At 41.9% G+C, this 23,686-nt stretch overlaps 2 non-coding genes across 2 annotated transcripts; both read right to left on the bottom strand.

Moving 5' to 3' along the window:
* Positions 1-13,118: 13,118 nt before the first annotated feature.
* TRNAF-GAA (transfer RNA phenylalanine (anticodon GAA)) lies at positions 13,119-13,191 on the bottom strand. Its single transcript has one exon. It is a non-coding gene; the product is annotated as a tRNA-Phe (tRNA).
* A 2,983-nt stretch (positions 13,192-16,174) lies between these two features.
* Positions 16,175-16,247, bottom strand: TRNAF-GAA (transfer RNA phenylalanine (anticodon GAA)). The gene has a single exon. It is a non-coding gene; the product is annotated as a tRNA-Phe (tRNA).
* Between the last annotated feature and the right edge of the window lie 7,439 nt (positions 16,248-23,686).

A 23,686-nucleotide genomic window follows, 5' to 3' on the forward strand; every position in this document is an offset into this window, starting at 1 on the left:
CCTGCAGGGCACAAATCAGATTATCTAAAGCTGAAAATGAACTGAGGCTTGCAAGAGATGTCAAAAGCAATAATAAAGGATTTTGGGGATATGTCAAAAGTAAAAGAAAAGTCAAAGATGCTATAGGATTTTTACAGGATGAAAATGATGAAATGGTAAGACAGGATGTTGAGAAGGCTGAACTTTTAAATTCCTATTTTGCATCTGTTTTCTCTCAGAGAGGAAATGCAACATCAACTGTTATTCACTGTCCTATTAAGGGAATAGAAGAATCCAGGATATCTATAAACAGAAAGATAGTGAGGAAACACTTAGCTAACCTAAATGAATTCAAGTCTCCAGGTCCAGATGAATTACACCCCAGAGTACTGAAGGAGATAGCAGAAGCAATTTTTGAACCCCTCTCCATAATCTTTGAAAATTCTTGGAGAACAGGAGAAGTGCCAGAAGACTGGAGAAGAGCAAATGTTGTTCCTATCTTCAAAAAAGGGAAGAAGGTGGACCCAGGCAACTATAGGCCGGTGAGTCTGACTTCTATACCAGGAAAGATCTTTGAACAAATTATTAAACAACATGTATGTCAATACCTGGATAAGAATGAAGTGATTAAACAGAGTCAGCATGGGTTTGTAACTAATAAGTCATGTCAGACTAACTGAATTTCCTTCTATGACGGTATCACTGATTGGGTGGATCAAGGAAATGCTGTAGATATAGTATATCTTGACTTCAGCAAAGCATTTGACAAAGTCTCTCATACAATCCTTATTGAAAAAATGACTAAGTATGGAATGGACAAGGCAACTGTTAGGTGGATTCATAACTGGCTTAGTGATCGGACCCAAAGAGTAGTCGTAAATGGCTGCACATCCAGTTGGAAGAATGTCTCAAGTGGGGTACCACAGGGCTCTGTCCTGGGCCCTGTATTGTTCAACATCTTTATCAACGATTTAGATGAAGGAATTGAGGGTAAACTGATTAAATTTGCTGATGACACAAAGCTAGGAGGGATAGCTAATACTAGAGAAGAGAGAGAGAGGATTCAAAAAGATTTAAATAAACTGGAGAAGTGGGCAGCAACTAACAGAATGGTTTTTAACAGGGAGAAATGCAAAGTACTACATCTGGGCAATAAAAATGAAAAAAGTATCTTTCCCAACAGGCCCCCGGATCCAAGATGGCGACGGGGGCCTTCGGGGGCCTGTAGGAAGCTGACAAGGTAATAAAGTAAAAAAAAAAAAAAAAAAGTGTTAAAAATAATTTTACAAAAATTGCTAAATAAATTAGTAAAAAAAAAAAAAATATTCCCCAATAAATCCATTTTTTCAAAATAAAAAAAAAACAATAAAAGTACACATATTTGGTATCGCCGCGTCCGTAGCGACCCGCCCTATCAAACTGTCCCATTAGTTAACCCCTTTAGCGAACTCCTTAAAAAATAAAAATAAAAAACGAAGCAAAAAATAATGATTTATTATCATACCACCGAACAAAAAGTGCAATAACGCGCGATCAAAAAGACGCATATAAATATGCATGGTACCGCTGAAAACGTCATCTTGTCCCGCAAAAAACGAGCCACCATACAGCATCATCTGCAAAAAATTTAAAAAGTTATAACTCGCAGAATAAAGCGATGCAAAAATAATTATTTTTTATATAAAATAGTTTTCATTGCATAAAACCGACAAAACATTAAAAAAACGACCTAAATGAGGTATCGCTGTAACCGAACTGACCCGAAGAATAAAACCGCCTTATCAATTTTACCTCACACAGAACGGTGTAAACGCACCCCCCAAAAGAAATTCATGAAAAGCTGGTTTTTGTTCATTCTGCGTCCCAAAAATCGGAATAAAAAGCGATCAAAAAAATGTCACGTGCCCTAAAATGGTACCAATGAAAACGTCAACTCGGCCCGCAAAAAATAAGACCTCACATGACTCGGTGGGTCAAAATACGGAAAAATTATAGCTCTCAATATGTGGTGATGCAAAAACTATTTTTAAAAAAAAAAGCGTCTTTTAGCATCTGACAGCCGCCAAACATAAAAACCGCCATAAATAGTAAATCAAACCCCCCGTTATCACCCCCTTAGTTAGAGAAAAATAATAAAACTAAGAGAAAATGTATTTATTTCCATTTTCCCATTAGGGTTAGGGTTAGGGCTAGGGCTAGGGTTAGGGCTAAGGTTAGGGTTAGGGTTAGGGCTATGGTTAGGGTTAGGGCTAGGGTTAGGGTTAGGGTTAGGGCTAGGGTTAGGGTTAGGGCTCAGATTAGGGTAAGAGGTGTGTTGGGGTTAGGGTTGGAGTTATAATTGGGGGGTTTCCACTGTTTGAGCACATCAGGTGCTCTCCAAAGGCAACATGGCATCTGATCTCAATTCCAGCCAATTCTGCGTTGAAAAAGTAAAATGGTGCTCCTTACCTTCCAAGCTCTGCCATGCGCCCAAACAGTGTTTTACCCCCACATATGGGGTATCAGCCTACTCAGGACAAATTACAAAACAACTTTTGGGGTCCAATTTCTCCTGTTACCCTTAGGAAAATAAAAAATTGGGGGCAAAAATATAATTTTTGCGGTAAAAAATTATTTTTTTATTTTCACGCCCAAGCGTTATAAACTTCTGTGAAGCACTTGGGGGTTCAAAGTGCTCACCACACATCTAGATAAGTTCTGTGGGGGGTCTAGTTTCCAAAATGGGGTCACTTGTGGGGAGTTTCAATGGTTTAGGTACATCAGGGGCTCTCCAAACGCACATGACACCCGCAGACCAATCCATCAAAGTCTGCATTCCAAAACGTCACTACTTTCCTTCCGAGCCCCGACGTGTGCCCAAACAGTAGTTTTCTCCCACATGAGGTATCAGCGTACTCAGGACAAGTTGGACAACAACTTTTGGGGTCCAATTTCTCCTGTTACCCTTGGGAAAATAAAAAAAATGGGGACTAAAAGATGATGTTTGTTGAAAAAATACGATATTTTTATTTTCAAGCCCGGTCGTTATAAACTTCTGTGAAGCACTGGGGGGTTCAAAGTGCTCACCACACCTCTAGATAAGTTCATTAGGGGGTCTAGTTTCCAAAATGGGGTCACTTGTGGGGGATTTCCACTGTTTAGGTACATCAGGGGCTCTCCAAAAGCAACATGACACCCGCAGAATATGCCATCAAAGTCTGCATTCCAAAACGTCACTACTTCCCTTCCGAGCCCCGACGTGTGCCCATACAGTAGTTTTCTCCCACACATGAGGTATCAGCATACTCAGGACAAATTGGACAACAACTTTTGGGATCCAATTTCTCCTGTTACCCTTGGAAAAATTAAAAAATTGGAGACTAATTGATCATGTTTGTGGAAAAAATACGATTTTTTAATTTTCATGCCTGGGCATTATAAACTTCTGTGAAGCCCTTAGGGGTTCAAAGTGCTCACCTCACATCTAGATAAGTTCCTCAGGGGGTCTAGTTTCCAAAATGGGGTCATTTGTGGGGGGTTTCCACTGTTTAGGTACATTAGAGGCTCTCCAAAGGCAACATGACACCCGCAGACCATTCCATCAAAGTCTGCATTCCAAAACGTCACTACTTCCCTTCCGAGCCCCGACGTGTGCCCATACAGTAGTTTTCTCCCACATATGGGGTTTCAGCATACTCAGGACAAATTGGACAACAACTTTTGGGGTCCAATTTCTCCTGTTACCCTTGGGAAAATAAAAAAATGGGGACTAAAAGATGATGTTTGTGGAAAAAATACGATTTTTTTATTTTCACGCCCGAGCGTTATAAACTTCTGTGAAGCACTGGGGGGTTCAAAGTGCTCACCACACATCTAGATAAGTTCCTTGGGGGGTCTAGTTTCCAAAATGGTGTCATTTGTGGGGGGTTTCTACTGTTTTGGTACATCAGGGGCTTTCCAAACGCGACATGGTGTCCGATCTCAATTCCAGCCAAAAACGTCAAATGGTGCTGCTTCCCTTCCAAGCTCTGCCATGCGCCCAAATAGTGGTTTACCCCCCACATGTGGGGTATCAGCGCACTCAGGATAAATTGCACAATATCTTTTAGGGTCCTGTTACTCTTGGAAAAATAAGAATTGAGGGTGAAAAGATCATTTTTGTGGAAAAAATATGATTTTTTAATTGTACGGCTGTATGTTATAAACTTCTGTGAAGCTCTTGGGGGTTCAAAGTTCTCACCACATATCTAGATAAGTTCCTTGGGGGGTCTAGTTTCCAAAATGGGGTCACTTGGGGGGGTTTCCACTGTTTAGGTACATCAGGGGCTCTCCAAACGCGACATGGTGTCCGATCTGAATTCCAGCCAATTTTGCATTGAAAAAGTCAAACGGCGCTGCTTCCCTTCTGAGCTCTGCCATGCGCCGAAACAGTGGTTCCCCCCCACATATCAGGTATCAGCGTACTCAGGACAAATTGCACAATAACTTTTGCAGTCCAATTTCTCCTGTTACATGAAGTACAATATGTCATGAGAAAACAGTGTCAGAATCACTGGGATCCATGGAAGCGTTTCAGAGTTATGACCTCATAAAGGGACAGTGGTCAGAATTGTAAAAATTGGCCCGGAAGTTAACGTGCAAACCACCCTTGGTAGTGAAGGGGTTAAAAAACATGTGCCGAAACCAGGGATCTTTAGTCTAACGCTCTCCCAACTGAGCTATTTCGGCAATATGTGAGTTTTGCCACTTCCTCTTTACATGCTAATTGGCCGTGCTGTCAATGCATAATCAAACAGTATGGAAGTACCAAATTAATTTTGGGAACGTTGGTTGCATGTGGCCATCCAGTACCTCAGTTCAAAGGCTTATTGGGGTGTGTGTGTAACTTTGGTGCAGGGCAGGCCTTGCATTCAATGCACAATCAAACAACATAGCAGTACCAAATGTATTATGTGAACTTAGTTTTCCTGTGGCCATCCGGTATGTGGGATCAAAGGCTAATTGGGATGAATGTAATTTTGGTGCAGGGCAGGCCTTGCCTTCAATGCATAAGCAAACAGTATGGTGTACCAAATGAATACTGGGAACGTTGATTGCATGTGGCCATCCAGTACCTCTGTTCAAAGGCTTATTGGGGTGTGTGTAACTTTGGTGCAGGGCAGGCCTTGCATTCAATGCACAAGCAAACAATATGGCAGTACCAAATGAATTATGTGAACTTAGTTTTCCTGTGGCCATCCAGTATGTCGGTTCAAAGGCTAATTGGGATGAGTGTAATTTTGGTGCAGGGCAGGCCTTGCCTTCAATGCATAAGCAAACAGTATGGTGTACCAAATGAATACTTGGAACTTTTGGTTGGATGTGGTCATCCATGATGTCTTTTAAATGGGTTGTTGGGGTGCATCCAAATTTTGCCACTCACTGCATAGGTAAAAACAGTATAAGGGACCCAATGTTTAATAATGGGAACAACAAAGCATAGCCGGCTGATGGCTCTCTAAGAAAATTGAGGTCCGACGGCTGGCCTTATAAAATAGACTTAGTGACTTTCAGAGTCCCTCCCTCATAAAAAAAGGATGTGTCTGATGATGTGTCACACACCACATGCCCAAGTAAGATTGTAAACTGTTAAAATGACATTTCCCAGTGAATGCATTTGTCTTGCTTGAAAGCAATGATAAAGTTGAAAAACACATCAAAAACGCTACGTGTGAACATAGCCCAAGTGGTGGAGGAACATTTTTGTTTTGGCTTATTTATTTTGCCTTATATAAAAGTCATTACCCTGGAACGGATGTTCGTTACCATATTTCCCAGGAAAATCCATTTTGGTTTCGTTTTTGTATGTTTTATTGTGAGTCTGTAAAATTGGTGTAAAGGTACTGTCACACTTAGCGATGCACCAGCGATCCCGACCAGCAATATGACGCGGTCAGGATCGCTGGTACATCGCTAAGTGGTCGCTAGTGAGCTGCCACACAGGCAGATCTCACCAGCGACATCACTGGGGATGGGGGTCGCTACTTACCTGTCACACTAGGCGATCCTAGGGGTCATTTGTGGGGGGTTTCCACTGTTTAGGTACATTAGGGGCTCTCCAAAGGCAACATGACACCCGCAGACCATTCCATCAAAGTCTGCATTCCAAAACGTCACTACTTCCCTTCCGAGCCCCGACGTGTGCCCATACAGTAGTTTTCTCCCACATATGGGGTTTCAGCATACTCAGGACAAATTGGACAACAACTTTTGCGGTCCAATTTCTCCTGTTACCCTTGGGAAAATAAAAAAATGGGGACTAAAAGATGATGTTTGTGGAAAAAATACGATTTTTTTATTTTCACGCCCGAGCGTTATAAACTTCTGTGAAGCACTGGGGGGTTCAAAGTGCTCACCACACATTTAGATAAGTTCCTTGGTGGGTCTAGTTTCCAAAATGGTGTCAATTGTGGGGGGTTTCTACTGTTTTGGTACATCAGGGGCTTTCCAAACGCGACATGGTGTCCGATCTCAATTTCAGCCAAAAACGTCAAATGGTGCTGCTTCCCTTCCGAGCTCTGCCATGCGCCCAAATAGTGGTTTACCCCCACATGTGGGGTATCAGCAATATGTGAGTTTTGCCACTTCCTCTTTACATTGGCCGTGCTGTCAATGCATAATCAAACAGTATGGAAGTACCAAATGAATTTTGGGAACGTTGGTTGCATGTGGCCATCCAGTACCTCAGTTCAAAGGCTTATTGGGGTGTGTGCAACTTTGGTGCAGGGCAGGCCTTGCATTCAATGCACAAGCAAACAACATAGCAGTACCAAATGAATTATGTGAACTTAGTTTTCCTGTGGCCATCCGGTATGTGGCTTCAAAGGCTAATTGGGATGAGTGTAATTTTGGTGCAGGGCAGGCCTTGCCTTCAATGCATAAGCAAACAGTATGGAAGTACCAAATGAATTTTGGGAATGTTGGTTGCATGTGGCCATCCAGTACCTCAGTTCAAAGGCTTATTGCGGTGTGTGTAACTTTGGTGCAGGGCAGGCCTTGCATTCAATGCACAAGCAAACAACATAGCAGTACCAAATGAATTATGTGAACTTAGTTTTCCTGTGGCCATCCGGTATGTGGGTTCAAAGGCTAATTGGGATGAGTGTAATTTTGGTGCAGGGCAGGCCTTGCCTTCAATGCATAAGCAAACAGTATGGTGTACCAAATGAATACTGGGAACGTTGATTGCATGTGGCCATCCAGTACCTCTGTTCAAAGGCTTATTGGGGTGTGTGTAACTTTGGTGCAGGGCAGGCCTTGCATTCAATGCACAAGCAAACAATATGGCAGTACCAAATGAATTATGTGAACTTAGTTTTCCTGTGGCCATCCAGTATGTGGGTTCAAAGGCTAATTGGGATGAGTGTAATTTTGTTGCAGGGCAGGCCTTGCCTTCAATGCATAAGCAAACAGTATGGTGTACCAAATGAATACTTGGAACTTTTGGTTGGATGTGGTCATCCATGATGTCTTTTAAATGGGTTGTTGGGGTGCATCCAAATTTTGCCACTCACTGCATAGGTAAAAACAGTATAAGGGACCCAATGTTTAATAATGGGAACAACAAAGCATAGCCGGCTGATGGCTCCCTAAGAAAATTGAGGTCCGACGGCTGGCCTTATAAAATAGACTTAGTGACTTTCAGAGTCCCTCCCTCATAAAAAAAACAGGATGTGTCTGATGATGTGTCACACACCACATGCCCAAGTAAGATTGTAAACTGTTAAAATGACATTTCCCAGTGAATGCATTTGTCTTGCTTGAAAGCAATGATAAAGTTGAAAAACACATCAAAAACGCTACGTGTGAACATAGCCCAAGTGGTGGAGGAACATTTTTGTTTTGGCTTATTTATTTTGCCTTATATAAACGTCATTACCCTGGAACGGATGTTCCTTACCATATTTCCCAGGAAAATCCATTTTGGTTTCGTTTTTGTATGTTTTATTGTGAGTCTGTAAAATTGGTGTAAAGGTACTGTCACACTTAGCGATGCACCAGCGATCCCGACCAGCAATATGACGCGGTCAGGATCGCTGGTACATCGCTAAGTGGTCGCTAGTGAGCTGCCACACAGGCAGATCTCACCAGCGACATCACTGGGGACGGGGGTCGCTACATACCTGTCACACTAGGCGATCCTAGGGGTCATTTGTGGGGGGTTTCCACTGTTTAGGTACATTAGGGGCTCTCCAAAGGCAACATGACACCCGCAGACCATTCCATCAATGTCTGCATTCCAAAACGTCACTACTTCCCTTCCGAGCCCCGACGTGTGCCCATACAGTAGTTTTCTCCCACATATGGGGTTTCAGCATACTCAGGACAAATTGGACAACAACTTTTGGGGTCCAATTTCTCCTGTTACCTTTGGGAAAATAAAAAAATGGGGACTAAAAGATGATGTTTGTGGAAAAAATACGATTTTTTTATTTTCACGCCCGAGCGTTATAAACTTCTGTGAAGCACTGGGGGGTTCAAAGTGCTCACCACACATCTAGATAAATTCCTTGGGGGGTCTAGTTTCCAAAATGGTGTCATTTGTGGGGGGTTTCTACTGTTTTGGTACATCAGGGGCTTTCCAAACGCGACATGGTGTCCGATCTCAATTCCAGCCAAAAACGTCAAATGGTGCTGCTTTCCTTCCGAGCTCTGCCATGCGCCCAAATAGTGGTTTACCCCCACATGTGGGGTATCAGCGCACTCAGGATAAATTGCACAATATCTTTTAGGGTCCTGTTACTCTTGGAAAAATAAGAATTGAGGGTGAAAAGATCATTTTTCTGGAAAAAATATGATTTTTTAATTGTACGGCTGTATGTTATAAACTTCTGTGAAGCTCTTGGGGGTTCATAGTTCTCACCACATATCTAGATAAGTTCCTTGGGGGGTCTAGTTTCCAAAATGGGGTCACTTGGGGGGGGTTTCCACTGTTTAGGTACATCAGGGGCTCTCCAAATGCGACATGGCGTCCGATCTGAATTCCAGCCAATTTTGCATTGAAAAAGTCAAACGGCGCTCCTTCCCTTCTGAGCTCTGCCATGCGCCGAAACAAGGGTTCGCCCCCACATATCAGGTATCAGCGTACTCTGGGCAAATTGCACAATAACTTTTGCAGTCCAATTTCTCCTGTTACCCTTGGTAAAATAAAGAAAATTGAACCTGAAGTATTTTTTTTGTGAAAAAAAGTTAAATATTCATTTTTTTTTTAAATATTCAAAAAATTCCTGTGACGCACCTAAAGGGTTAATAAACTTCTTGAATGTGGTTTTAAGCACCTTAAGGGGTGCAGTTTTTAGAATGGTGTCACTTTTGGGTATTTTCTATCATATAGACCCCTCAAAGTGGCTTCAAATGTGATGTGGTCCCTAAAAATAAAATGGTGTTGCAAAAATGAGAAATCGCTGGTCAATTTTTAACCCTTATAACTTCCTAACAATAAAAAATTTTGGTTCCACAATTGTGCTGATGTAAAGTAAACATGTGTTAAATGTTATTTATTAAGTTTTTTGTGTGCCGTATCGCTGTGATTTAAGGGCATAAGAATTCAACGTTGGAAAATTGCGAAATTTTCAAAATTTTCGCGAAATTTCAATTTTTTTCACAAATAAACGCAAGTTATTTGAATGCAATTTTACCACTAACATGAAGTACAATATGTCATGAGAAAACAGTGTCAGAATCACCAGGATCCATGGAAGCGTTTCAGAGTTATGACCTCATAAAGGGACAGTGGTCAGAATTGTAAAAATTGGCCCGGGAGTTAACGTGCAAACCACCCTTGGTAGTGAAGGGGTTAAAAAACATGTGCCGAAACACGGGATCGAACCAGTGACCTTTAGATCTTCAGTCTAACGCTATCCCAACTGAGCTATTTCGGCAATATGTGAGTTTTGCCACTTCCTCTTTACATTGGCCGTGCTGTCAATGCATAATCAAACAGTATTGAAGTACCAAATGAATTTTGGGAACGTTGGTTGCATGTGGCCATCCAGTACATCAGTTCAAAGGCTTATTGGGGTGTGTGTAACTTTGGTGCAGGGCAGGCCTTGCATTCAATGCACAAGCAAACAACATAGCAGTACCAAATGAATTATGTGAACTTAGTTTTCCTGTGGCTATCCGGTATGTGGGTTCAAAGGCTAATTGGGATGAGTGTAATTTTGGTGCAGGGCAGGCCTTGTCTTCAATGCATAAGCAAACAGTATGGTGTACCAAATGAATACTGGGAACGTTGATTGCATGTGGCCATCCAGTACCTATGTTCAAAGACTTATTGGGGTGTGTGTAACTTTGGTGCAGGGCAGGCCTTGCATTCAATGCACAAGCAAACAATATGGCAGTACCAAATGAATTATGTGAACTTAGTTTTCCTGTGGCCATCCAGTATGTGGGTTCAAAGGCTAATTGGGATGAGTGTAATTTTGGTGCAGGGCAGGCCTTGCCTTCAATGCATAAGCAAACAGTATGGTGTACCAAATGAATACTGGGAACGTTGATTGCATGTGGCCATCCAGTACCTCAGTTCAAAGGCTTATTGGGGTGGGTGTAACTTTGGTGCAGGGCAGGCCTTGCATTCAATGCACAAGCAAACAACATAGCAGTACCAAATGAATTATGTGAACTTAGTTTTCCTGTGGCTATCCGGTATGTGGGTTCAAAGGCTAATTGGGATGAGTGTAATTTTGTTGAAGGGCAGGCCTTGCCTTCAATGCATAAGCAAACAGTATGGTGTACCAAATGAATACTTGGAACTTTTGGTTGGATGTGGTCATCCATGATGTTTTTTAAATGGGTTGTTGGGGTGCATCCAAATTTTGCCACTCACTGCATAGGTAAAAACAGTATAAGGGACCCAATGTTTAATAATGGGAACAACAAAGCATAGCCGGCTGATGGCTCTCTAAGAAAATTGAGGTCCGACGGCTGGCCTTATAAAATAGACTTAGTGACTTTCAGAGTCCCTCCCTCATAAAAAAAACAGGATGTGTCTGATGATGTGTCACACACCACATGCCCAAGTAAGATTGTAAACTGTTAAAATGACATTTCCCAGTGAATGCATTTGTCTTGCTTGAAAGCAATGATAAAGTTGAAAAACACATCAAAAACGCTACGTGTGAACATAGCCCAAGTGGTGGAGGAACATTTTTGTTTTGGCTTATTTATTTTGCCTTATATAAACGTCATTACCCTGGAACGGATGTTCCTTACCATATTTCCCAGGAAAATCCATTTTGGTTTCGTTTTTGTATGTTTTATTGTGAGTCTGTAAAACTGGTGTAAAGGTACTGTCACACTTAGCGATGCACCAGCGATCCCGACCAGCAATATGACGCGGTCAGGATCGCTGGTACATCGCTAAGTGGTCGCTAGTGAGCTGCCTCACAGGCAGATCTCACCAGCGACATCGCTGGGGACGGGGGTCGCTACATACCTGTCACACTAGGCGATCCTAGGGGTCATTTGTGGGGGGTTTCCACTGTTTAGGTACATTAGGGGCTCTCCAAAGGCAACATGACACCCGCAGACCATTCCATCAATGTCTGCATTCCAAAACGTCACTACTTCCCTTCCGAGCCCCGACGTGTGCCCATACAGTAGTTTTCTCCCACATATGGGGTTTCAGCATACTCACGACAAATTGGACAACAACTTTTGGGGTCCAATTTCTCCTGTTAACTTTGGGAAAATAAAAAAATGGGGACTAAAAGATGATGTTTGTGGAAAAAATACGATTTTTTTATTTTCACGCCCGAGCGTTATAAACTTCTGTGAAGCACTGGGGGGTTCAAAGTGCTCACCACACATCTAGATAAGTTCCTTGGGGGGTCTAGTTTCCAAAATGGTGTCATTTGTGGGGGGTTTCTACTGTTTTGGTACATCAGGGGCTTTCCAAACGCGACATGGTGTCCGATCTCAATTCCAGCCAAAAACGTCAAATGGTGCTGCTTCCCTTCCGAGCTCTGCCATGCGCCCAAATAGTGGTTTACCCCCACATGTGGGGTATCAGCGCACTCAGGATAAATTGCACAATATCTTTTAGGGTCCTGTTACTCTTGGAAAAATAAGAATTGAGGGTGAAAAGATCATTTTTGTGGAAAAAATATGAATTTTTAATTGCACGGCTGTATGTTATAAACTTCTGTGAAGCTCTTGGGGATTCAAAGTTCTCACCACATATCTAGATAAGTTCCTTGGGGGGTCTAGTTTCCAAAATGGGGTCACTTGGGGGGGTTTCCACTGTTTAGGTACATCAGGGGCTCTCCAAACGCGACATGGCGTCCGATCTGAATTCCAGCCAATTTTGCATTGAAAAAGTCAAACTGCGCTCTTTCCCTTCTGAGCTCTGCCATGCGCCGAAACAAGGGTTCCCCCCCACATATCAGGTATCAGCGTACTCAGGACAAATTGCACAATAAATTTTGCAGTCCAGTTTCTCCTGTTACCCTTGATAAAATAAAGAAAATTGAACCTGAAGTATTTTTTTTGTGAAAAAAAGTTAAATGTTCATTTTTTTTTTAAATATTCAAAAAATTCCTGTGACGCACCTAAAGGGTTAATAAACTTCTTGAATGTGGTTTTAAGCACCTTAAGGGGTGCAGTTTTTAGAATGGTGTCACTTTTGGATATTTTCTATCATATAGACCCCTCAAAGTGGCTTCAAATGTGATGTGGTCCCTAAAAATAAAATGGTGTTGCAAAAATGAGAAATCGCTGGTCAATTTTTAACCCTTATAACTTCCTAACAATAAAAAATTTTGGTTCCACAATTGTGCTGATGTAAAGTAAACATGTGGGAAATGTTATTTATTAAGTTTTTTGTGTGCTGTATTGCTGTGATTTAAGGGCATAAAAATTCAACGTTGGAAAATTGCGAAATTTTCAAAATTTTCGCCAAATTTCCTTTTTTTTCACAAATAAACGCAAGTTATTTGAATGCAATTTTACCACTAACATGAAGTACAATATGTCATGAGAAAACAGTGTCAGAATCACCGGGATCCATGGAAGCGTTTCAGAGTTATGACCTCATAAAGGGACAGTGGTCAGAATTGTAAAAATTGGCCCGGGAGTTAACGTGCAAACCACCCTTGGTAGTGAAGGGGTTAAAAAACATGTGCCGAAACCCGGGATCGAACCATGGACCTTTAGATCTTCAGTCTAACGCTCTCCCAACTGAGCTATTTCGGCAATATGTGAGTTTTGCCACTTCCTCTTTACATGCTAATTGGCCGTGCTGTCAATGCATAATCAAACAGTATGGAAGTACCAAATGAATTTTGGGAACGTTGGTTGCATGTGGCCATCCAGTACCTCAGTTCAAAGGCTTATTGGGGTGTGTGTAACTTTGGTGCAGGGCAGGCCTTGCATTCAATGCACAAGCAAACAACATAGCAGTACCAAATGAATTATGTGAACTTAGTTTTCCTGTGGCCATCCGGTATGTGGGTTCAAAGGCTAATTGGGATGAGTGTAATTTTGGTGCAGGGCAGGCCTTGTCTTCAATGCATAAGTAAACAGTATGGTGTACCAAATGAATACTGGGAACGTTGATTGCATGTGGCCATCCAGTACCTCTGTTCAAAGGCTTTTTGGGGTGTGTGTAACTTTGGTACAGGGCAGGCCTTGCATTCAATGCACAAGCAAACAATATGGCAGTACCAAATGAATTATGTGAACTTAGTTTTCCTGTGGCCATCCAGTATGTGGGTTCAAAGGCTAATTGGGATGAGTGTAATTTTGGTGCAGGGCAGGCCTTGCCTTCAATGCATAAGCAAACAGTATGGTGTACCAAATGAATACTTGGAACTTTTGGTTGGATGTGGTCATCCATGATGTCTTTTAAATGGGTTGTTGGGGTGCATCCAAATTTTGCCTCTCACTGCATAGGTAAAAACAGTATAAGGGACCCAATGTTTAATAATGGGAACAACAAAGCATAGCCGGCTGATGGCTCTCTAAGAAAATTGAGGTCCGACGGCTGGCCTTATAAAATAGACTTAGTGACTTTCAGAGTCCCTCCCTCATAAAAAAAACAGGATGTGTCTGATGATGTGTCACACACCACATGCCCAAGTAAGATTGTAAACTGTTAAAATGACATTTCCCAGTGAATGCATTTGTCTTGCTTGAAAGCAATGATAAAGTTGAAAAACACATCAAAAACGCTACGTGTGAACATAGCCCAAGTGGTGGAGGAACATTTTTGTTTTGGCTTATTTATTTTGCCTTATATAAAAGTCATTACCCTGGAACGGATGTTCCTTACCATATTTCCCAGGAAAATCCATTTTGGTTTCATTTCTGTATGTTTTATTGTGAGTCTGTAAAATTGGTGTAAAGGTACTGTCACACTTAGCGATGCACCAGCGATCCCGACCAGCAATATGACGCGGTCAGGATCGCTGGTACATCGCTAAGTGGTCGCTAATGAGCTGTCACACAGGCAGATCTCACCAGCGACATCGCTGGGGACGGGGGTCGCTACTTACCTGTCACACTAGGCGATCCTAGGGGTCATTTGTGTGGGGTTTCCACTGTTTAGGTACATTAGGGGCTCTCCAAAGGCAACATGACACCCGCAGACCATTCCATCAAAGTCTGCATTCCAAAACGTCACTACTTCCCTTCCGAGCCCCGACGTGTGCCCATACAGTAGTTTTCTCCCACATATGGGGTTTCAGCATACTCAGGACAAATTGGACAACAACTTTTGGGGTCCAATTTCTCCTGTTACCCTTGGGAAAATAAAAAAATGGGGACTAAAAGATGATGTTTGTGGAAAAAATACGATTTTTTTATTTTCACGCCCGAGCGTTATAAACTTCTGTGAAGCACTGGGGGGTTCAAAGTGCTCACCACACATCTAGATAAGTTCCTTGGGGGGTCTAGTTTCCAAAATGGTGTCATTTGTGGGGGGTTTCTACTGTTTTGGTACATCAGGGGCTTTCCAAACGCGACATGGTGTCCGATCTCAATTCCAGCCAAAAACGTCAAATGGTGCTGCTTCCCTTCCGAGCTCTGCCATGCGCCCAAATAGTGGTTTACCCCCACATGTGGGGTATCAGCGCACTCAGGATAAATTGCACAATATCTTTTAGGGTCCTGTTACTCTTGGAAAAATAAGAATTGAGGGTGAAAAGATCATTTTTGTGGAAAAAATATGATTTTTTAATTGCACGGCTGTATGTTATAAACTTCTGTGAAGCTCTTGGGGGTTCAAAGTTCTCACCACATATCTAGATAAGTTCCTTGGGGGGTCTAGTTTCCAAAATGGGGTCACTTGGGGGGGTTTCCACTGTTTAGGTACATCAGGGGCTCTCCAAACGCGACATGGCGTCCGATCTGAATTCCAGCCAATTTTGCATTGAAAAAGTCAAACAGCGCTCCTTCCCTTCTGAGCTCTGCCATGCGCCGAAACAAGGGTTCCCCCCACATATCAGATATCAGCGTACTCAGGACAAATTGCACAATAACTATTGCAGTCCAATTTCTCCTGTTACCCTTGATAAAATAAAGAAAATTGAACCTGAAGTATTTTTTTGTGAAAAAAAGTTAAATGTTCATTTTTTTTTTAAATATTCAAAAAATTCCTGTGACGCACCTAAAGGGTTAATAAACTTCTTGAATGTGGTTTTAAGCACCTTAAGGGGTGCAGTTTTTAGAATGGTGTCACTTTTGGATATTTTCTATCATATAGACCCCTCAAAGTGGCTTCAAATGTGATGTGGTCCCTAAAAATAAAATGGTGTTGCAAAAATGAGAAATCGCTGGTCAATTTTTAACCCTTATAACTTCCTAACAATAAAAAATTTTGGTTCCACAATTGTGCTGATGTAAAGTAAACATGTGGGAAATGTTATTTATTAAGTTTTTTGTGTGCCGTATTGCTGTGATTTAAGGGCATAAAAATTCAACGTTGGAAAATTGCGAAATTTTCAAAATTTTCGCCAAATTTCCGTTTTTTTCACAAATAAACGCAAGTTATTTGAATGCAATTTTACCACTAACATGAAGTACAATATGTCATGAGAAAACAGTGTCAGAATCACCGGGATCCATGGAAGCGTTTCAGAGTTATGACCTCATAAAGGGACACTGGTCAGAATTGTAAAAATTGGCCCGGGAGTTAACGTGCAAACCACCCTTGGTAGTGAAGGGGTTAAAAGACATGTGCCGAAACCCGGGATCGAACCAGGGACCTTTAGATCTTCAGTCTAACGCTCTCCCAACTGAGCTATTTCGGCAATATATGAGATTTGCCACTTCCTCTTTACATGCTAATTGGCCGTGCTGTCAATGCATAATCAAACTGTATGGAAGTACCAAATGAATTTTGGGAACGTTGGTTGCATGTGGCCATCCAGTACCTCAGTTCAAAGACTTATTGGGGTGTGTGTAACTTTGGTGCAGGGCAGGCCTTGCATTCAATGCACAAGCAAACAACATAGCAGTACCAAATGAATTATGTGAACTTTGTTTTCCTGTGGCCATCCGGTATGTGGGTTCAAAGGCTAATTGGGATGAGTGTAATTTTGGTGCAGGGCAGGCCATGTCTTCAATGCATAAGCAAACAGTATGGTGTACCAAATGAATACTGGGAACGTTGATTGCATGTGGCCATCCAGTACCTCTGTTCAAAGGCTTTTTGGGGTGTGTGTAACTTTGGTACAGGGCAGGCCTTGCATTCAATGCACAAGCAAACAATATGGCAGTACCAAATGAATTATGTGAACTTAGTTTTCCTGTGGCCATCCAGTATGTGGGTTCAAAGGCTAATTGGGATGAGTGTAATTTTGGTGCAGGGCAGGCCTTGCCTTCAATGCATAAGCAAGCAGTATGGTGTACCAAATGAATACTTGGAACTTTTGGTTGGATGTGGTCATCCATGATGTCTTTTAAATGGGTTGTTGGGGTGCATCCAAATTTTGCCACTCACTGCATAGGTAAAAACAGTATAAGGGACCCAATGTTTAATAATGGGAACAACAAAGCATAGCCGGCTGATGGCTCTCTAAGAAAATTGAGGTCCGACGGCTGGCCTTATAAAATAGACTTAGTGACTTTCAGAGTCCCTCCCTCATAAAAAAAACAGGATGTGTCTGATGATGTGTCACACACCACATGCCCAAGTAAGATTGTAAACTGTTAAAATGACATTTCCCAGTGAATGCATTTGTCTTGCTTGAAAGCAATGATAAAGTTGAAAAACACATCAAAAACGCTACGTGTGAACATAGCCCAAGTGGTGGAGGAACATTTTTGTTTTGGCTTATTTATTTTGCCTTATATAAAAGTCATTACCCTGGAACGGATGTTCCTTACCATATTTCCCAGGAAAATCCATTTTGGTTTCGTTTTTGTATGTTTTATTGTGAGTCTGTAAAATTGGTGTAAAGGTACTGTCACACTTAGCGATGCACCAGCGATCCCGACCAGCAATATGACGCGGTCAGGATCGCTGGTACATCGCTAAGTGGTCGCTAGTGAGCTGCCACACAGGCAGATCTCACCAGCGACATCGCTGGGGACGGGGGTCGCTACTTACCTGTCACACTAGGCGATCCTAGGGGTCATTTGTGGGGGGTTTCCACTGTTTAGGTACATTAGGGGCTCTCCAAAGGCAACATGACACCCGCAGACCATTCCATCAAAGTCTGCATTCCAAAACGTAACTACTTCCCTTCCGAGCCCCGACGTGTGCCCATACAGTAGTTTTCTCCCACATATGGGGTTTCAGCATACTCAGGACAAATTGGACAACAACTTTTGGGGTCCAATTTCTCCTGTTACCCTTGGGAAAATAAAAAAATGGGGACTAAAAGATGATGTTTGTGGAAAAAATACGATTTTTTTATTTTCACGCCCGAGCGTTATAAACTTCTGTGAAGCACTGGGGGGTTCAAAGTGCTCACCACACATTTAGATAAGTTCTTTGGGGGGTCTAGTTTCCAAAATGGTGTCATTTGTGGGGGGGTTTCTACTGTTTTGGTACATCAGGGGCTTTCCAAACGCGACATGGTGTCCGATCTCAATTCCAGCCAAAAACGTCAAATGGTGCTGCTTCCCTTCCGAGCTCTGCCATGCGCCCAAATAGTGTTTTACCCCCACATGTGGGGTATCAGCGCACTCAGGATAAATTGCACAATATCTTTTAGGGTCCTGTTACTCTTGGAAAAATAAGAATTGAGGGTGAAAAGATCATTTTTGTGGAAAAAATATGATTTTTTAATTGTACGGCTGTATGTTATAAACTTCTGTGAAGCTCTTGGGGGTTCAAAGATCTCACCACATATCTAGATAAGTTCCTTGGGGGGTCTAGTTTCCAAAATGGGGTCACTTGGGGGGGTTTCCACTGTTTAGGTACATCAGGGGCTCTCCAAACGCGACATGGCGTCCGATCTGAATTCCAGCCAATTTTGCATTGAAAAAGTCAAACGGCGCTCCTTCCCATCTGAGCTCTGCCATGCGCCGAAACAAGGGTTCCCCCCACATATCAGGTATCAGCGTACTCAGGACAAATTGCACAATAAATTTTGCAGTCCAGTTTCTCCTGTTACCCTTGATAAAATAAAGAAAATTGAACCTGAAGTATTTTTTTTGTGAAAAAAAGTTAAATGTTCATTTTTTTTTTAAATATTCAAAAAATTCCGTGACGCACCTAAAGGGTTATTAAACTTCTTGAATGTGGTTTTAAGCACCTTAAGGGGTGCAGTTTTTAGAATGGTGTCACTTTTGGATATTTTCTATCATATAGACCCCTCAAAGTGGCTTCAAATGTGATGTGGTCCCTAAAAATAAAATGGTGTTGCAAAAATGAGAAATCGCTGGTCAATTTTTAACCCTTATAACTTCCTAACAATAAAAAATTTTGGTTCCACAATTGTGCTGATGTAAAGTAAACATGTGGGAAATGTTATTAATTAAGTTTTTTGTGTGCCGTATTGCTGTGATTTAAGGGCATAAAAATTCAAAGTTGGAAAATTGCGAAATTTTCAAAATTTTTGCCAAATTTCCATTTTTTTCACAAATAAACGCAAGTTATTTGAATGCAATTTTACCACTAACATGAAGTACAATATGTCATGAGAAAACAGTGTCAGAATCACCAGGATCCATGGAAGCGTTTCAGAGTTATGACCTCATAAAGGGACAGTGGTCAGAATTGTAAAAATTGGCCCGGGAGTTAACGTGCAAACCACCCTTGGTAGTGAAGGGGTTAAAAAACATGTGCCGAAACTCGGGATCGAACCAGTGACCTTTAGATCTTCAGTCTAACGCTATCCCAACTGAGCTATTTCGGCAATATGTGAGTTTTGCCACTTCCTCTTTACATTGGCCGTGCTGTCAATGCATAATCAAACAGTATTGAAGTACCAAATGAATTTTGGGAACGTTGGTTGCATGTGGCCATCCAGTACCTCAGTTCAAAGGCTTATTGGGGTGTGTGTAACTTTGGTGCAGGGCAGGCCTTGCATTCAATGCACAAGCAAACAACATAGCAGTACCAAATGAATTATGTGAACTTAGTTTTCCTGTGGCTATCCGGTATGTGGGTTCAAAGGCTAATTGGGATGAGTGTAATTTTGGTGCAGGGCAGGCCTTGCCTTCAATGCATAAGCAAACAGTATGGTGTACCAAATGAATACTGGGAACGTTGATTGCATGTGGCCATCCAGTACCTCTGTTCAAAGGCTTATTGGGGTGTGTGTAACTTTGGTGCAGGGCAGGCCTTGCATTCAATGCACAAGCAAACAATATAGCAGTACCAAATGAATTATGTGAACTTAGTTTTCCTGTGGCCATCCAGTATGTGGGTTCAAAGGCTAATTGGGATGAGTGTAATTTTGGTGCAGGGCAGGCCTTGCCTTCAATGCATAAGCAAACAGTATGGTGTACCAAATGAATACTGGGAACGTTGATTGCATGTGGCCATCCAGTACCTCAGTTCAAAGGCTTATTGGGGTGTGTGTAACTTTGGTGCAGGGCAGGCCTTGCATTCAATGCACAAGCAAACAACATAGCAGTACCAAATGAATTATGTGAACTTAGTTTTCCTGTGGCTATCCGGTATGTGGGTTCAAAGGCTAATTGGGATGAGTGTAATTTTGTTGCAGGGCAGGCCTTGCCTTCAATGCATAAGCAAACAGTATGGTGTACCAAATGAATACTTGGAACTTTTGGTTGGATGTGGTCATCCATGATGTCTTTTAAATGGGTTGTTGGGGTGCATCCAAATTTTGCCACTCACTGCATAGGTAAAAACAGTATAAGGGACCCAATGTTTAATAATGGGAACAACAAAGCATAGCCGGCTGATGGCTCTCTAAGAAAATTGAGGTCCGACGGCTGGCCTTATAAAATAGACTTAGTGACTTTCAGAGTCCCTCCCTCATAAAAAAAACAGGATGTGTCTGATGATGTGTCACACACCACATGCCCAAGTAAGATTGTAAACTGTTAAAATGACATTTCCCAGTGAATGCATTTGTCTTGCTTGAAAGCAATGATAAAGTTGAAAAACACATCAAAAACGCTACGTGTGAACATAGCCCAAGTGGTGGAGGAACATTTTTGTTTTGGTTTATTTATTTTGCCTTATATAAACGTCATTACAGTGGAACGGATGTTCCTTACCATATTTCCCAGGAAAATCCATTTTGGTTTCGTTTTTGTATGTTTTATTGTGAGTCTGTAAAATTGGTGTAAAGGTACTGTCACACTTAGCGATGCACCAGCGATCCCGACCAGCAATATGACGCGGTCAGGATCGCTGGTACATCGCTAAGTGGTCGCTAGTGAGCTGCCTCACAGGCAGATCTCACCAGCGACATCGCTGGGGACGGGGGTCGCTACATACCTGTCACACTAGGCGATCCTAGGGGTCATTTGTGGGGGGTTTCCACTGTTTAGGTACATTAAGGGCTCTCCAAAGGCAACATGACACCCGCAGACCATTCCATCAATGTCTGCATTCCAAAACGTCACTACTTCCCTTCCGAGCCCCGACGTGTGCCCATACAGTAGTTTTCTCCCACATATGGGGTTTCAGCATACTCACGACAAATTGGACAACAACGTTTGGGGTCCAATTTCTCCTGTTAACTTTGGGAAAATAAAAAAATGGGGACTAAAAGATGATGTTTGTGGAAAAAATACGATTTTTTTATTTTCACGCCCGAGCGTTATAAACTTCTGTGAAGCACTGGGGGGTTCAAAGTGCTCACCACACATCTAGATAAGTTCCTCGGGGGGTCTAGTTTCCAAAATGGTGTCATTTGTGGGGGGTTTCTACTGTTTTGGTACATCAGGGGCTTTCCAAACGCGACATGGTGTCCGATCTCAATTCCAGCCAAAAACGTCAAATGGTGCTGCTTCCCTTCCGAGCTCTGCCATGCGCCCAAATAGTGGTTTACCCCCACATGTGGGGTATCAGCGCACTCAGGATAAATTGCACAATATCTTTTAGGGTCCTGTTACTCTTGGAAAAATAAGAATTGAGGGTGAAAAGATCATTTTTGTGGAAAAAATATGATTTTTTAATTGCACGGCTGTATGTTATAAACTTCTGTGAAGCTCTTGGGGATTCAAAGTTCTCACCACATATCTAGATAAGTTCCTTGGGGGGTCTAGTTTCCAAAATGGGGTCACTTGGGGGGGGGTTTCCACTGTTTAGGTACATCAGGGGCTCTCCAAACGCGACATGGCGTCCGATCTGAATTCCAGCCAATTTTGCATTGAAAAAGTCAAACGGCGCTCTTTCCCTTCTGAGCTCTGCCATGCGCCGAAACAGTGGTTCCCCCCACATATCAGGTATCAGCGTACTCAGGACAAATTGCACAATAACTTTTGCAGTCCAATTTCTCCTGTTACCCTTGGTAAAATAAAGAAAATTGAACCTGAATTATTTTTTTTGTGAAAAAAAGTTAAATGTTCATTTTTTTTTTTAATATTCAAAAAATTCCTGTGACGCACCTAAAGGGTTAATAAACTTCTTGAATGTGGTTTTAAGCACCCTAAGGGGTGCAGTTTTTAGAATGGTATCACTTTTGGGTATTTTCTATCATATAGACCCCTCAAAGTGGCTTCAAATGTGATGTGGTCCCTAAAAATAAAATGGTGTTGCAAAAATGAGAAATCGCTGGTCAATTTTTAACCCTTATAACTTCCTAACAATAAAAAATTTTGGTTCCACAATTGTGCTGATGTAAAGTAAACATGTGGGAAATGTTATTTATTAAGTTTTTTGTGTGCCATATCGCTGTGATTTAAGGGCATAAAAATTCAAAGTTGGAAAATTGCGAAATTTTCAAAATTTTCGCCAAATTTCCGTTTTTTTCACAAATAAACGCAAGTTATTTGAATGCAATTTTACCACTAACATGAAGTACAATATGTCATGAGAAAACAGTGTCAGAATCACCGGGATCCATGGAAGCGTTTCAGAGTTATGACCTCATAAAGGGACAGTGGTCAGAATTGTAAAAATTGGCCCGGGAGTTAACGTGCAAACCACCCTTGGTAGTGAAGGGGTTAAAAAACATGTGCCGAAACCCGGGATCGAACCAGGGACCTTAAGATCTTCAGTCTAACGCTCTCCCAACTGAGATATTTCAGCAATATGTGAGTTTTGCCAATTCCTCTTTACATGCTAATTGGCCGTGCTGTCAATGCATAATCAAACAGTATGGAAGTACCAAATGAATTTTGGGAACGTTGGTTGCATGTGGCCATCCAGTACCTCAGTTCAAAGGCTTATTGGGGTGTGTGTAACTTTGGTGCAGGGCAGGCCTTGCATTCAATGCACAAGCAAACAACATAGCAGTACCAAATGAATTATGTGAACTTAGTTTTCCTGTGGCCATCCGGTATGTGGGTTCAAAGGCTAATTGGGATGAGTGTAATTTTGGTGCAGGGCAGGCCTTGCCTTCAATGCATAAGCAAACAGTATGGTGTACCAAATGAATACTGGGAACGTTGATTGCATGTGGCCATCCAGTACCTCTGTTCAAAGGCTTTTTGGGGTGTGTGTAACTTTGGTACAGGGCAGGCCTTGCATTCAATGCACAAGCAAACAATATGGCAGTACCAAATGAATTATGTGAACTTAGTTTTCCTGTGGCCATCCAGTATGTGGTTTCAAAGGCTAATTGGGATGAGTGTAATTTTGTTGCAGGGCAGGCCTTGCCTTCAATGCATAAGCAAACAGTATGGTGTACCAAATGAATACTTGGAACTTTTGGTTGGATGTGGTCATCCATGATGTCTTTTAAATGGGTTGTTGGGGTGCATCCAAATTTTGCCACTCACTGCATAGGTAAAAACAGTATAAGGGACCCAATGTTTAATAATGGGAACAACAAAGCATAGCCGGCTGATGGCTCTCTAAGAAAATTGAGGTCCGACGGCTGGCCTTATAAAATAGACTTAGTGACTTTCAGAGTCCCTCCCTCATAAAAAAAGCAGGATGTGTCTGATGATGTGTCACACACCACATGCCCAAGTAAGATTGTAAACTGTTAAAATGACATTTCCCAGTGAATGCATTTGTCTTGCTTGAAAGCAATGATAAAGTTGAAAAACACATCAAAAGCGCTACGTGTGAACATAGCCCAAGTGGTGGAGGAACATTTTTGTTTTGGCTTATTTATTTTGCCTTATATAAACGTCATTACCCTGGAACGGA

This window comes from Dendrobates tinctorius, unplaced genomic scaffold (genome assembly GCF_039654945.1).
Source record: "Dendrobates tinctorius isolate UK_male_01 unplaced genomic scaffold, ASM3965494v1 ptg000127l, whole genome shotgun sequence".
NCBI lineage: Eukaryota > Metazoa > Chordata > Amphibia > Anura > Dendrobatidae > Dendrobates > Dendrobates tinctorius.